The sequence below is a fragment of the Hordeum vulgare genome, chromosome 1H (genome assembly GCF_904849725.1).
Source record: "Hordeum vulgare subsp. vulgare chromosome 1H, MorexV3_pseudomolecules_assembly, whole genome shotgun sequence".
Lineage (NCBI taxonomy): Eukaryota > Viridiplantae > Streptophyta > Magnoliopsida > Poales > Poaceae > Hordeum > Hordeum vulgare.
In genome coordinates, this window is record NC_058518.1 from 82,533,025 (window position 1) to 82,538,298 (window position 5,274).

The 5,274-nt window shown below is 44.8% G+C and overlaps 1 long non-coding RNA gene and 1 pseudogene across 1 annotated transcript; both read right to left on the reverse strand.

The window, feature by feature from the left end:
• Nucleotides 1–391: 391 nt before the first annotated feature.
• LOC123407487 lies at nt 392–1,902 on the reverse strand. Its single transcript, XR_006612622.1, has 3 exons — nt 1,269–1,902; nt 1,008–1,060; nt 392–584 (listed from the first exon to the last, which is right to left on the reverse strand). It is a non-coding gene; the product is annotated as an uncharacterized LOC123407487 (long non-coding RNA).
• Nucleotides 1,903–2,961: 1,059 nt separating this feature from the next.
• On the reverse strand, nt 2,962–4,519 carry LOC123396981 (annotated as a pseudogene).
• Nucleotides 4,520–5,274: the final 755 nt, after the last annotated feature.

Below are 5,274 nucleotides of genomic sequence, written 5' to 3' on the forward strand. Positions count from 1 at the left end.
TGCACCAGATCTAGAAGGAGAGGTACAGGGGCAAGCTCAAACCAAATCCAATTTATTGACCCTAACTAAAACAACAACCATACAAGGGGAGGGACCCTTGTCCAACTCAGCTATGGAGGTCACCAGGGAAGAGAGAGGAGGGGCTGGTGGTGTGGAATTTGGTGCTAGTGTACAGTTATACAAATAAATGTGATGTGCACATTTTATTGAATATGTGATTTGGGCCAAAGCAAGTGACATATTTTTCGCAGAATGGGAGAGGCCAAAGCAAGTGAGTACTGCTTTAGTTTTATTGGCGGTTCAACATTCCCATTTGTGAGCATTAATTATATTAGTCTACTCCATTTTCTATTAACAATGGTGGATACATGCTACGTTGCCGGTCGTGCATTACTTTTGTAGTAACAACTGTCATGAACATGGGGGTGCTTTAGACGATGTGCATGGCAGCAGCCGGGGGAATAGAGGAGTGGAGATGGCTCACCATGGGGGTGCTTTAGACGATGCAGTGCACTGCCATCATGCCGTGGAAGGAGCAGGGAGACGTCGCCTCATCGAAGACGGCGGGAGAGCATAGGCGATGGCTGAGTAATGAAAGGTATTATGAGCATCAAAACATGTTTGAAGAGCATAACTCCGAATGTATTTTGAAAGTGCTAAGACAAAAAATCAGTAGCAGCTAACAAGTCGGTACTTTGTGAAATTTCTGACGAACTCGGAATAAATGTATATGTCCAGAACTACCCATCCTTTGCTTTCTTCGAGGCTACAGTCCAGTTGTACACTTGAACCCCACATTTAAACTACCAGTATATGATGAACAGAGCGAATGTCACATGCGTCAAAGATAGATCTGTCTTCAATAGCATGCAGGTTCCTAGTAACTATCTTAGTTGATCTTAACTTAGAGGGAGAAAAAATTGAAGGACTCTATATATCATGAGTTCTTTTATAAATGAGCAGGTATATAAGCAAATGAAAACATGCAGAGCAGAGTATAGTTTAACCTGTAAAATGAGCAGGTATATAACCATCCATTCTTTTGCCTTGTCGAATAATGCTGCCATAGGAAAAAAAGATAAGATTATTGACAACAAATGAACAAATGCACATTTACAGTATTACATGGAAAATAAAGTAAACATCAAAAGGGCATGCAAAGAAATTACAGGGCACAAAGTTTAAATGTCACAAGGGCATATAGCTGCTTGACTTTTACATTTCGTGGCCTTTAACAGGGTACTTGTTTGGATGTTCAGTAAACTTACTACGATTAGTAACCACTTTGAAGGTAGCACGACTAGTCTATGAGACTATAGTAACCGAACCACCTGCCATGAATTCAGCAGTTAGAAATGGTAGCATGTAGGCAGCCAAACCAATTATGGTGCCGGAGAATGTAGCATCTGGATGTATTACAGGACCATAGCAGGCCAAACAATCATGTGGTAGGAGCAAAGAACCTATTGCAAGAACAGAGATAAATCGGGTTGTAGTATCAGAGGCAATATAGATTATTTCTTTCTGGCAAGGTGTTTTTGCGCAAGAGATTAAATGCTCCCTCATGTGCTATACAATCAAACCAAATAGTCCTAAAAAAAGGAAATTCATAATTATTCACGATGTGTTCTATTAAACTGCAGAATCTCTCTTATATAAAAAAAACTATATGAGCTGAAATGCCATGAAGCTACTAGCTTGGTTGCTTCTTTTATCTAGCATACACGTACGTGATTTGTTATAGCATTCATAAACCAACACATGTTTTGATAAATCTCGAATAGGTTTCATATAACTCAGGTAGGCCACTATCTGATCTTCATCAAGGCAAATCACTAACACAATCAGAACACCAGAATCAGCAGCAATAAATTAAATAGCACAAAACCTTATCAAACCGGCAAATCATCATCAGGTTAACATACTGCACACAAATCTCCTTGGCCCTTGCTCACCCCATAGCTTCACAAGGCATACATTAAAACGAATAATCGAACTGGAAGAGACCATAATGCACCAGCTATCACCAATTCTCCGTATCATCATGTTCCATGTGAAGACAACCAAGCAACACCAGCATATCCGATATGACACCCTGAGAAGCACACAAATTCATATGATTTATCACTTTTCCCACAGATGAGACTGTAAGTTTCTTCCTCACCACTGTGTTGCCTCATAGAACAAAGAACAACTAGAATTAAGCATCTTATAAATTCCATCAAAAATTTCAACCCTGAAATTGCAACAAAGGCAGTGCAGTGGTTTGATAGTGCATAATGATACAACATAAGAACATGGCAGCGCAACATGGCATGTTGTCTTGGCAGCATATATTAGTACATTGTGTGGTGAAAACTAAAACCAGAGGTTCACTGGAAATGAGTTGCCAAGGTGTTCCCTTAATTCCTTCAGTTCCTTATTATGCTGTCATGTGACATTAAACTAGTAACGGAGAGTGTAACAAGTCACAAAAGCAACCGAAGCAATTACAGAACAGCTTATTAAGTCAACTTAAAAGATCTTCTACAGCTCAAATTCCTTTCCCAATTTTTTTTCCATCTAACATATTTTCAACCCTGAAATTGCAACAGAGGTGGCATATAGTCTTGGGCCTGTTTGGTAACAGATTGTCAACCCAGTGAATGAACCATCAAAGACATAATGGTCCTACAGTAAGCAGTCATATTATACACTCTCAGGGATTTAGCTGCCCACCACACAGCTGACAAGTGAGAAAGCTTGGCGCATCACTTACAGTTACAGGTAAACAACATAGAGAGTATCTTCTATCATTAGAAGGGGAGAAACAAACCGGGTAGGACGGCGCAGGAGGGGAAGAGCTCCTACAGCATGCCCTCGCGCTCCTCGAGGAATTGCTCTGGGGTGAGCAGGCCGGCGAGGCCGCACTCGTCGACGAAGATGCGCGCCGACTCGGCGGCCTTCTTTCCCATCATCTTGGCCTTGAGGGACCAGTCAAACACTTTGCCGTACCTCGCGAGGATCCTCTCCTGCACCTCCGTGTAGAACCCCTTCGTGTCTACGCCATACAACAATAACCCCCTCCATACCACCTATAAGATAAGAAGATGCTTGTCACTGAAGTTAGAAGGCTAGACACAAGAGGGTCAACATACAAGACTAAAATGTAGTATAAAAATGGCATCGATAAAAGGTAAAAGCATCAGTAATCAAAACCTGAGAGCAAGTAAGCTCCATCGGAAGAGAATTTGAGAAAGTTCACTCCGCTAGAATGCCAGTGCCATGTAGTGCAAGTACCCGCATCATCTTTACCCCTTACACCATCCCTTTCTTCATCAACTTGAGACTTTGCACCATGTGTTCCAGAAAACTTGGCCTTTCCGAAACCTCTCTAGATTAAGATCCTCCATGTTACATCACCACCAACAACAATTATCTCACTTGGATGGAAGGCCAGGGTGCTCAACTCTTTTGTGTGACCAAGCTTTATTTTCCTTATATTGTCATGATTGAAATCTTTCGTAGGTATGCTCCATATATAGAGATGTCTCTTATTTGCAATGCCCAAAAACTGTCCACAACAACTCGCGACAATCTTTTCTGGCTTCCGTGTCTGTTTGGATAAAAGAAAATAATGAGATGGTTAAGTTCTATGGATAGAAAAGCCATAAATTCTCATCTGGGCAATGGAATGCGTAAATATGGAAACCACACCTGAGCCAGTTCATTACCCACTTGGCACCCTTTGGTCAAGTCATAACTCCTCGTCTGCCCCCACAATTCCTTCTTTTTATTAACCGGCTTATCCTTTGCCTTCTCTTGAATAGCGGTCTTGCTCAAAGCTTCGACAGATACGAATGTGAAAGGAGCGTACACCTTGGTTACTTTCAATGTTTTGCTTATGTTGGGAATCACCTGTGCTCAGTTAAGAAACAATATTAGCCCCACGTACGGTACCTCGACTTCAAATCAACAGGCCCAACACAAGACGATGGGCGAGCGGCTCACCATGGAGTGGATCGGGGCATCAAACTTGACCTTCCGCACCAGCTCGGCGGTGGAGAAGTCCCAGTAGATGAGGAAACCGTCGAGCCCCGGCGTCCAGCAGTGGCTCGCGAGCTTGGCGGTCCTGCTGCTGTTGAAGTTGCAGACGAGGAGGAGATCCACCAGAGAACCGTGCTGACGGAGAAGCCGGATCTCGTGAAGAGAGAAGAAATAGGATGGTCAGAGAGAGAGAGAGGATGAGAGAGAGGGGGGGTACCTGCCGGCGGAGGGAAGGTGGCGCGGCGGAGCAGTCAGGGGCGCGGCGACCTCAACCCTAGTTGACAGGGAGGTGCGACGGTGCCGATGGGAGGGCCGACTCGTGGTAGCTCATGGTGACGGCGACTGGGCGCGCGGCGCGGAGGAGGGTGCGGCCGGTAGGTAGAGGTGCGGTGGGCAGCCGGTGGGTGGAGGTGCGGTGGGCGGCGCAGGGAGCAGGCGGTGGCGTGGGGAGCAGGTCGGCTCGGCGAGGAAACAGAGAGCATGACAGGGGCATGGCTCGGTTTTGGGGGTTTGAAAAAAAAACATTTGGCGGTCCATTTTCGTCTACGCGCGTCTATTTTTGCGGTCTATTTTCATGTGTGTGGCGGACAGGGGCAGGAAGGCGTCGATTTTCAATGTTACTAATGACGTGCCACCTATAGATGCGCCATTAGTAAACCTGGTTACTAATGGCGCACCAGCTGGTGGTGCGCCATTAGTAGTTTTAGTAAAAAAATAAAAAAAATTATAGTAATGGCGCACCACCTACAGATGCGCCACTAGTAACCCTGGTTACTAATGGCGCACCAGCTGGTGGTGCGCCATTAGTAGTTTTGCAAAAAAAAATATAGTAGTGGCGCACCGAGTGTGTGGTGCGCCATTAGTGTCCGTCACACTAATGGCACACCTGCACATGGTGCGCCACTACTATATAGTAGTGGCGCACTACTTGTCTGGTGCGCCATTAGTGTCTATATCATCTATAGCACTTTTCCTAGTAGTGCTCTGGGCAATCTCCACAACTTAATTGGAGACCCCGACACTTGCCTGGAGCTTTAAACCACAATGATTGAGCTCCGAGGCACCACCAAGCTTCTAGGGGTACCAAGTACCCAAGGGTAATAAGCTTCTCAACTTCTCACTTCCACGTATCACCGTAGAGAACTCAAACCGATGCAACTAATGCAATGGCAAGAACACACGAAGTGGTCAAGTCCCTCACACTCAAATCCCTCCACAACAACCAAAGCTATGGAGAAATATGAGAGG